Source organism: Mixophyes fleayi, chromosome 1, assembly GCF_038048845.1.
Source record: "Mixophyes fleayi isolate aMixFle1 chromosome 1, aMixFle1.hap1, whole genome shotgun sequence".
In the NCBI taxonomy this organism is placed as follows: Eukaryota; Metazoa; Chordata; class Amphibia; order Anura; family Limnodynastidae; genus Mixophyes; species Mixophyes fleayi.
Genome location: NC_134402.1, coordinates 459,992,374 through 460,003,478, shown reverse-complemented (window position 1 = coordinate 460,003,478; position 11,105 = coordinate 459,992,374).

The following is an 11,105-nucleotide window of genomic DNA, read 5'->3' as shown; positions in this document are numbered from 1 at the left end:
TTCCTCTGACTTTAAAAGAGTGACCACCCTCGGATCCTGGCAAAGCGTACGAAGGGCTACATCCACAAGAGCTACATGCTTGGTGTAATCGCAATGGCTTACCAGCTCCTCCCTCACTTTTTCCAGCTGCTTCTGCCACAGCCTGATCAGGGGAATGACCTGACTCAAGCTGGCAGTGTGTCACTCACCGTACTGTGAGTGCCTCTTCCCGGACATTTAGGAACCGTGGCCGTCCTCCATCCTGAGGGTCTGCGCATGCGCAGCCCTTTCCATACCTCCAGTGTATGTTCCTTTAACTAAATTGGCAGATCAGGCAACCTCCCTATATTAAGCACCTGTGGTCAACACCACGTTGCCTGATCTTGGAGTCTCATTCCCCATGAGTCTCTGAAGGTGTTCCTGTGTTTCCTCGTTTATTCAGCCCAGCTGATTCCTGTGGTTTCCAAACCACTTCTACCTCTGTGGTTTCCAAACCACTTCTACTACTGTGGTTCCCATACCACTTCTACCATCAACTGTATCATCGTGACTGTTTGCTGATTCCTATCCGCTGCCTCCGTGCACTACAGTCCTCTAATCCACATCACGCTATTACATTTCACTGTGACTGTTTGCTGGTTCCTACCCGCTGCCTCCGTGCACTCCAACCTTTACTTTACATCCACTCACCTGTTCCTCATCAAGTCCGTGAGCTGATTCCTATCCGCTGCCTCCGTGCACTACAGCCTCCAGCCTACAACTCGCCTGTGTTCATTATCGTGACTGTTAGCTGATGCCTATCCGCTGCTTCCGTGCACTACAGCCTCCAGCCTACAACTCGCCTGTGTTCATCATCGTGACTGTTAGCTGATGTCTATCCGCTGCTTCCGTGCACTACAGCCTCCAGCCTACAACTCGCCTGTGTTCATCATCGTGACAAGTTAGCTGATTCCTATCCGCTGCCCCTGTGCACTGCAGTCTCTTCTCAGCTCTCCTGTGTTTCCTCGAGACTGCTGCTCTCATTGCCATTCGCTACTCTCCGTGATCAACAGCTCCTGGTCTACTCTGCTCTCCCGTGTTCCATCGCTACTGACACCTATTGGTTGCTACTGGTTACCTCCGTGTACCGCAGAGTCCTGCTGCTGCTGACCGCGCTATCTCCCATCTACTGCTGACCCGCTCTCCACGCCTTCACGTGTCCCGCTGGTCTACTCTCCTGTCAGCATTGGATTTATATCTCATCAACTACTCCTCTGCTGGATCATCTTCACTCTCCTGGGCCCTCCTTGAGTCCAGTTCCACGTGTTACTGATTCCTGTGGATTCGTGTCCCTGTTGGTCTCTTATCTGTGCGCTGCACCTACTAGACCGCTGCCTCATCTATCCTGGGACTTTTCATCCAGCCGGCCTCCTGCCGCTCAGGTATCGCTGCACTCCTATCTGACTGCCTGCTTCTGAACCACGGTATGCATACTTCTCATTGACTGTGCTGGTGTATTGCATATCTTGCTGGACTGTGTTGGTTCTCCTCTGGAGTCTGCTATCCGCTGAGTCTATTGCCATCATTGACTGTGTTAACTTGTGCTGGACTACTTCAAGAGACTTTCTATATTTGCAGACCTGTTCAGTCATTTATATATATTGTGCATGTTACTGTGGATCGTGTATAAGGTGCCTGTGTATATCCTGTGTTGCAGTCTCTCCCCGTGCACCTCCTCACCTATATATTCAGTGGTACAACTTGCTAGTAGCAGACCACTGATCCCTGCTTCCAGTATCACCTGTTCCAGTATCCTCTCACATAGCAGTGGTACAACTTGCTATCGCAGACCACTGACTCTCCGGATACCTCCACTTGGATTCCATTCCTTCACTCAGACAGCGGTACCACTTGCTATCCGCAGACCGCTGACTCTCATCACCTCCTCGTTTCTGTTGGACATTCCCCCTCACTATAGCAGTGGTACAACTTGCTATCGCAGACCACTGACTACCTTCACGTGTCCTTGTCCTACAGTTCCTCGTGTACTATTACCTCCATATTACCAGTGCTGCTAGTCATAGACTTTCCTGAGCATCTCATCATCTGCTGTTTCCTGTTCCGTGATCACCCAGCTACCAGAGTACCCTATTACCATCTACATTGCTCTGGTAAGCCTACCACCTGGTGATCCCTGGGTAAAGACTCCTAGTGCCCGTGACAGTAAGATCAGGCCATGACAGACCCAGATACGGAACCTACAGCCAAAGAGATGCTGCAGCATCTGGTCAGCCGTGTGGAGCAACAGGATGCCCGCCAACAGCTGTTACTTCAGTGTTATCAATCGTTAACCTCCCAAGGAACATCTGGACAGACTGTGACAGCTACTACTGAGGCTCCTGTGCTTTCCTCCGTTTCCCCAGTGCCATCCCAGGTGTCTACAGCTCCTACGCTTCACCTGCCTACTCCGTCAAAGTACGATGGGGACCCCAAAACTTGTAGGGGTTTCCTTAACCAATGTTCAGTCCATTTTGAGCTCCAACCTCAAAATTTTTCTACCCATCGTTCCAGAGTGGCCTATCTTATCTCTTTGTTTTCTGGACAAGCCCTGGCTTGGGCCTCCCCTCTGTGGGAAAGAAACGACCCAATATTGCAAGATAGTGCCAAATTCATTTCTACATTCCGAAGTGTGTTCGATGAACCAGGTCGTGTGACCTCCGCTGCTTCCAGCCTCCTCCGTCTGCGACAAGGATCTCATACAGTAGGACAGTACGTCATTCAATTTAGGATCTTAGCCTCTGAACTTCAGTGGAACACTGAAGCCCTAGTTGCCGCCTTCTGGCAGGGTGTCACTCACCGGACTGTGAGTGCTTCTTCCCGGACATTTAGGAACCGTGGCCGTCCTCCATCCTGAGGGACTGCGCATGCGCAGCCCTTTCTATACCTCCAGTGTATGTTCCTTTAACTTAATTGGCAGATCAGGCAACCTCCCTATATTAAGCACCTGTGGTCAACACCTAGTTGCCTGATCTTGGAGTCTCATTCCCCATGAGTCTCTGAAGGTGTTCCTGTGTTTCCTTGTTTATTCAGCCCTGCTGATCCCTGTGGTTTCCAAACCACTTCTACCTCTGTGGTTTCCAAACCACTTCTCCTACTGTGGTTCCCATACCACTTCTACCATCTACTGTATCATCGTGACTGTGAGCTGATTCCTATCCGCTGCCTCCGTGCACTACAGTCTTCTAACCACTTCTACTCTACCATTTATTATTGGGACTGTTAGCTGATGCCTATCCGCTCCCTCCGTGCACTACAGTCTTCAACCTGCAACTCGTCTGTGTTTCATCATCGTGACTGCTAGCTGATTCCTATCCGCTGCCTCCGTGCACTACAGTCTTCAACCTGCAACTCGTCTGTGTTTCATCATCGTGACTGCTAGCTGATTCCTATCCGCTGCCTCCGTGCACTACAGTCTTCAACCTGCAACCCGTCTGTGTTTCATCGTGACTGTTTGGCTGATTCCTATCCGCTGCCTCTGTGCGCTTCAGTCTTCAGTCCTTGTCAACGCTCCCGTGTTTCCTTGAGTCTGCCTCCACTATTGCTACCCGCTATTCTCCGTGATCAACAGTGCCTGTTCAACTCTGCTCTCCCGTGTCCCATCGTTACTGCACCTGCTGGTTGCTATTGGCTACCTCCGTGTTCCCGCAGAGACCCGCTGCTGCTACTCCTCAGCACTACTCATCCATCTACTGCTGATCCGCTCTCCACGCTTTCCTGTGTTCCCTGCTGGTCTACCTACCCGTGCGCTGCACCTACTAGACCTCCGCTTCACCCATCCAGGGACTTCGCATCCTGCCGGCCTCCTGCCGTTCAGGTATCTCTGCACTCCTGTCTGACTGCCTCCTGAACCACGGTATGCATACTTCTCATTGACTGTGCTGTGTATTGCATACCTTGCTGGACTGTGTTGGTTCTCCTCTGGAGTGTGCTATCCGCTGAGTCTATTGCCATCATTGACTGTGTTATCTTATGCTGGACTACTTCAAGAGACTTTCTATATTGGCAGTATTGTTCAGTCATCTATACATTTATATTGTGCATATCACTGTGGTTCAAAGTCAAGGTGTCCGTGTATATCTTGTGTTGCAGTCTCTCCCCGTGCACCTCCTCACATATATATTCAGTGGTACAACTTGCTGAAGGCAGACCACTGATCCCTGTTTCCTGTATCACCTGTTCCAGTATCCTCTCACATAGCAGTGGTACAACTTGCTATCGCAGACCACTGACTACCCGGATACCTCCACTTGGATTCCACTCCTTCACTCAGACAGCGGTACAACTTGCTATCTGCAGACCGCTGACTCTCATCACCCCCTCGTTTCTGTTGGACATTCCTCCTCACTATAGCAGTGGTACAACTTGCTACCGCAGACCACTGACTACCTTCACGTGTCCTTTGTCCATACAGTTCCTCGTGTATTACTACCTCCATATTGCCAGTGCTGCTAGTCATAGACTTTCCTGAGCATCTCATCACCTGCTATTTCCTGTTCCGTGATCACCCTGCTACCAGAGTACCATATTACCACCTATACTGCTCTGGTAAGCCTATCACCTGGTGATCCCTGGGTAAAGACTCCTAGTGCCCGTGACACAGGGGCTCTCCGATAAAATTAAAGATGCACTGACTACCCAGGAGCTTCCTTCGTCACTTGAAGATCTGATCTCTCTTTGCCATCGTGTTGATATGAGATTTCGTGAAAGAGAGGCTGAGAAAACAACTTCTGCTAAAGCACCTCTTCGTTCTAACCCTCAATTTCGTCCAGTTTCACCCTCTGTGATTCCCATGGAGATAGGACGTTCCAAATTATCTTCAGAGGAGAGGAAACGAAGAGTAAAGAATAGACTCTGTATCTATTGTGCTGATTCCACTCATATGCTCAGCTCTTGCCCTAAGAGATCGGGAAATGCCAGGCCCTAACTAGTTCTGGAGAGGTGAAGTTAGGGTCCCTGGAGTCCTCTCCATCTTCCATGAAATCTAAAGTCTGCGCCTTTGATGTTACAATTTCCTGTGCTACCAAAACCTTTGAGTCACAGGCATTGATTGATTCCGGAGCAGCAGGAAATTTTATTTCCAAATCATTAGTAAATCAATGGTCCCTACCAGTGATTACCTTAAAAACACCCATTACTGTGACGGCTATAGATGGATCACGTCTCATCAACGGTCTCATCACCCAGAGTACGTCTCCAGTAACCCTTCTGATTGGTGCCCTGCATCATGAAGAAATATCGTTTTTAATCCTCCCTGTTACGACTAGTCCAATTGTCTTAGGCCTTCCATGGCTTCAGTGTCACTCTCCCCAGATTGACTGGCGCACCCCTCAAGTCACGTCTTGGGGGTCTGAATGTCACCATCGTTGCCTTTCCCAAGTCATTCCTCTCAAAGTACAGCAATCTTCCATCTCATCTACCTCACCGGGACTCCCTCCTCAATATGCTTCATTTACTGATGTTTTTGATAAAGCTCAGTCTGAACGTCTTCCTCCTCATCGTTCTTGGGATTGTCCGATCGATCTTCTACCTGGCAAGACTCCCCCTAGGGGCCGGGTCTATCCACTCTCGTTACCTGAAACTCAAGCTACATCTGAGTATATACAGGAGAACCTCCAGCGTGGGTTTATTCGACCTTCCACCTCTCCCGCTGGAGCTGGGTTCTTCTTCGTTAAAAAGAAGGATGGATCTTTACGCCCTTGCATAGATTTTCGTGGACTCAATGCCATTACTATCAAGAATCGGTATCCCATTCCGCTGATCACTGAGCTATTCGATCGCATCAAGGGAGCCCGTATCTTTACTAAGTTGGATCTTCGTGGTGCCTACAATTTAATCAGAATCCGTTCCGGTGACGAATGGAAGACAGCGTTTAACACCAGAGATGGGCATTACGAATATTTAGTAATGCCTTTCGGGCTGTGTAATGCCCCCGCTGTTTTTCAAGGTTTCATCAATGAGATCTTCCGGGACTTATTATATGTATGTGTCGTCGTCTACCTGGACGACATATTGATCTTTTCACAGGACCTGCCTTCTCACCACCAACATGTGGCAGAAGTCCTTTCCAGGCTACGGAAAAATTCATTGTTTTGTAAATTAGAAAAATGTTCATTCGAATTACCCCAGATTCCATTCTTGGGGTATATAGTTTCCGGAGTTGGCCTGAAGATGGATCCAGACAAGGTGAATGCTGTACTACATTGGCCCCAGCCAACTACTCTTCGTGCTATCCAGCGTTTTTTAGGTTTTGCCAATTACTATAGACGCTTCATTCAAGACTTTTCTTCCATTGCATCTCCTATTGTGGCCCTGACTAGGAAGGGGGCTAATCCTAAGCAATGGTCACCTGAGGCTCTTCAAGCCTTTCAAACACTAAAAGAGTCCTTCTCTTCGGCTCCAATCCTTCGACAGCCTGATGTGACACTCCCCTTCTTCCTGGAAGTAGATGCCTCTAATGTGGGCTTAGGAGCTATTCTCTCTCAACGCTCGGAACAGCAAAAATTCCATCCTTGTGCCTTCTATTCTCGGGGCCTCCTGCCCGCAGAGAAGAATTATACTATCGGGGACAAGGAGTTACTAGCTATCAAAGCTGCATTAGAGGAATGGAGATACTTATTGGAGGGAGCTCGCCATCCGGTGACGATCTTCACGGATCATAAGAACTTGTCATATCTCCAGTCTGCCCAATGCTTGAACCCTCGTCAAGCAAGATGGTCTCTTTTCTTTTCCCGTTTTGAATTAATAATAACCTTCAAACCAGCTGCCAAGAACAAAAAAGCTGACGCTTTATCTAAAGCTTTTTTTACGTCCTCTGATATAGAAGAGGTTTCCAACCATACCATTCTAGACCCCAAATGTATCTCACTGGCTGCTTCATCCACCAAAACGCTACCATTTGGGAAGACCCTCGTGCCTTCTACTCTAAGGAGGAAAATCCTTTCGTGGTTCCATGCCTCTCGTTTTTCTGGACACGCCGGTGAACACAAGACCTTTGAGATCCTCTCTCGAAGTTACTGGTGGCCCTCAATGAGGAGAGACGTCAAAGAGTTCATTGCTTCCTGTGAGCTATGTTCCCAGTTCAAATCCTCCCGCAGAACTCCAGCAGGGTTGCTGCGACCACTACCCGTTCCGTCCAAACCGTGGACCCATATTAGTATGGATTTCGTTACTGACTTACCACCCAGTAAGAATCATAACACTATTTGGGTGGTGGTGGACAGATTTTCGAAGATGGCTCATTTCATTCCTCTATCTGGTTTGCCTTCCTCGTCTACTCTGGCTGAACATTTCATTAAAGAGATCTTCCGTATCCATGGATGTCCTTCTGAGATTGTGTCGGATAGAGGAGTACAATTCGTTTCCAGATTCTGGCGAGCCCTTTGTAAAACCTTGGGCATACGATTAGCACTCTCATCTTCTTACCATCCGCAATCTAACGGACAAACTGAACGTGTCAATCAAGATCTTGAGACTTTTATAAGGATGTTCTCTTCAGCCAATCAAGACAACTGGGTAGAGTTGCTTCCTTGGGCTGAATTCGCCCATAACAACATGTACCATGAGTCATCATCCAAAACTCCATTTTTTGTGGTCTACGGTCACCATCCGTCTTTTCCGGAATTTCCTGCCCTCCCGCCCACCCAAGTTCCTGCGGTGGAGACTGCTTGTCAGACCTTTAAAAATATCTGGTCTCAGGTCAAAACCTGTTTAAAGAAGACATCTATCAAATATAAATCTTTCGCAGATAAGAAGAGGCGGGCTATTCCACCACTAAAAATTGGAGATCGTGTCTGGTTATCTACTAAAAACATTCGTTTGAAGGTTCCATCTATGAAATTCGCCCCTCGTTTTATTGGTCCATATAGGATCATTCAAGTAATCAATCCAGTATGTGTGAAACTTCTTCTTACTAAGAATCTTCGGATTTCTAATGCCTTCCATGTGTCTTTACTCAAACCTCTTATTATCAACCGTTTCTCAAATCCTCCCTCAGCTCCGCAGCCAGTTCAAGTTCATCAGGAGGAGGATTTTGAGATTACTGAGGTACTAGACGCAAAAATTTCGCGAGGAGTCCTCCGTTTCCTCGTTCATTGGAAGGGCTTTGGTCCTGAGGAGCGCTCTTGGATCAAAGTTGAAGATCTTAATGCTCCTGCCCTTTTGAAGAAGTTCTACTCCAAAAATCCGGACAAGCCCGGTTCCAGGCGTTCTGTGCCCACCTTTAAAAGGGGGGGTACTGTCACTCACCGTACTGTGAGTGCCTCTTCCCGGACATTTAGGAACCGTGGCCGTCCTCCATCCTGAGGGTCTGCGCATGCGCAGCCCTTTCCTATACTTCAGTGTATGTCCCTTTAACTCAATTGGCAGATCAGGCAACACTCCCTATATTAAGCACCTGTGGTCAACACCACGTGGCCTGATCTTGGAGTCTCATTCCCTATGAGTCTCTGAAGGTGTTCCTGTATTCCTCGTGTTTTCAGCGCTGCTGATTCCTGTGGTTTCCAAACCACTTCTACCTCTGTGGTTTCCAAACCACTTCTACTACTGTGGTTCCCATACCACTTCTACCATCAACTGTATCATCGTGACTGTTTGCTGATTCCTATCCACTGCCTCCGTGCACTACAGTCCTCTAATCCACATCACGCTATTACATTTCACTGTGACTGTTTGCTGGTTCCTACCCGCTGCCTCCGTGCACTCCAACCTTTACTTTACATCCACTCACCTGTTCCTCATCAAGTCCGTGAGCTGATTCCTATCCGCTGCCTCCGTGCACTACAGCCTCCAGCCTACAACTCGCCTGTGTTCATTATCGTGACTGTTAGCTGATGCCTATCCGCTGCTTCCGTGCACTACAGCCTCCAGCCTACAACTCGCCTGTGTTCATCATCGTGACTGTTAGCTGATGTCTATCCGCTGCTTCCGTGCACTACAGCCTCCAGCCTACAACTCGCCTGTGTTCATCATCGTGACAAGTTAGCTGATTCCTATCCGCTGCCCCTGTGCACTGCAGTCTCTTCTCAGCTCTCCTGTGTTTCCTCGAGACTGCTGCTCTCATTGCCATTCACTACTCTCCGTGATCAACAGCTCCTGGTCTACTCTGCTCTCCCGTGTTCCATCGCTACTGACACCTATTGGTTGCTACTGGTTACCTCCGTGTACCGCAGAGTCCTGCTGCTGCTGACCGCGCTATCTCCCATCTACTGCTGACCCGCTCTCCACGCCTTCACGTGTCCCGCTGGTCTACTCTCCTGTCAGCATTGGATTTATATCTCATCAACTACTCCTCTGCTGGATCATCTTCACTCTCCTGGGCCCTCCTTGAGTCCAGTTCCACGTGTTACTGATTCCTGTGGATTCGTGTCCCTGTTGGTCTCTTATCTGTGCGCTGCACCTACTAGACCGCTGCCTCATCTATCCTGGGACTTTTCATCCAGCCGGCCTCCTGCCGCTCAGGTATCGCTGCACTCCTATCTGACTGCCTGCTTCTGAACCACGGTATGCATACTTCTCATTGACTGTGCTGGTGTATTGCATATCTTGCTGGACTGTGTTGGTTCTCCTCTGGAGTCTGCTATCCGCTGAGTCTATTGCCATCATTGACTGTGTTAACTTGTGCTGGACTACTTCAAGAGACTTTCTATATTTGCAGACCTGTTCAGTCATTTATATATATTGTGCATGTTACTGTGGATCGTGTATAAGGTGCCTGTGTATATCCTGTGTTGCAGTCTCTCCCCGTGCACCTCCTCACCTATATATTCAGTGGTACAACTTGCTAGTAGCAGACCACTGATCCCTGCTTCCAGTATCACCTGTTCCAGTATCCTCTCACATAGCAGTGGTACAACTTGCTATCGCAGACCACTGACTCTCCGGATACCTCCACTTGGATTCCATTCCTTCACTCAGACAGCGGTACCACTTGCTATCCGCAGACCGCTGACTCTCATCACCTCCTCGTTTCTGTTGGACATTCCCCCTCACTATAGCAGTGGTACAACTTGCTATCGCAGACCACTGACTACCTTCACGTGTCCTTGTCCTACAGTTCCTCGTGTACTATTACCTCCATATTACCAGTGCTGCTAGTCATAGACTTTCCTGAGCATCTCATCATCTGCTGTTTCCTGTTCCGTGATCACCCAGCTACCAGAGTACCCTATTACCATCTACATTGCTCTGGTAAGCCTACCACCTGGTGATCCCTGGGTAAAGACTCCTAGTGCCCGTGACACAGTGTCGGAACTGACTTCTCGTGTGGCAAGTTCAAATGGCTGCAGAACCTTGCACAACACGGAAATCAGTCTCCACTGCGCTTGACTGAGGCGCATCCCCACTCCTTTGCCTATGTCGTAGGTGGCTGTGTAGGCCTGAATGGCCTTTTGCTGCTCCTCCATCCTCTGCAGCATATAGAGGGTGGAGTTCCAGCGCGTCACAACCTCTTGTTTGAGGTGATGGCAGGGCAGGTTCATGCTTTTTTGATGTGCCTCTAGTCTGCGGTAGGCACTGGCTGAATGCCGAAAGTATCCAGCAATTTTGCGCGCCACCGCAAGCATCTCCTGCACACCCCTGTCACTCTTGAGGTAATGCTGCACCACCAAATTAATGGTGTGGGCAAAACATGGGACGTGCTGGAAATTGCCCATATTTAATGCCCACACAATGTTACTGGCATTGTCTGACACCACAAATCCCCATGAGAGTCTAAGTGGGGTAAGCCACTGGGAGATAATTTCCCTCATTTTCTCTAATATGTTGTCAGCGTTGTGCCTCTTATTAAAGCCTGTAATACACACTGTTGCCTGCCTTTGCACGAGCAGCCATTTTGTAGTTGCTGCTACTGATGCAGCTGTTGCTGTTGCTGCGGAAGGGGATGCATCTACCCAGTGGGCTGTCACAGTCATACAGTCCTTCGTTTGCCCAGAACCACTTGTCCACATGTCCGTGGTTAAGTGGACAGTGGGTACAACCGCATTTTTTAGAGCACTGAGGACACTTGATCGTACTTCTCTGTACATTTTTGGTATCGCCTGCCTAGTGAAGTGGAATCTCGACGGGATTTGGTACCGGGGACACAATACCTC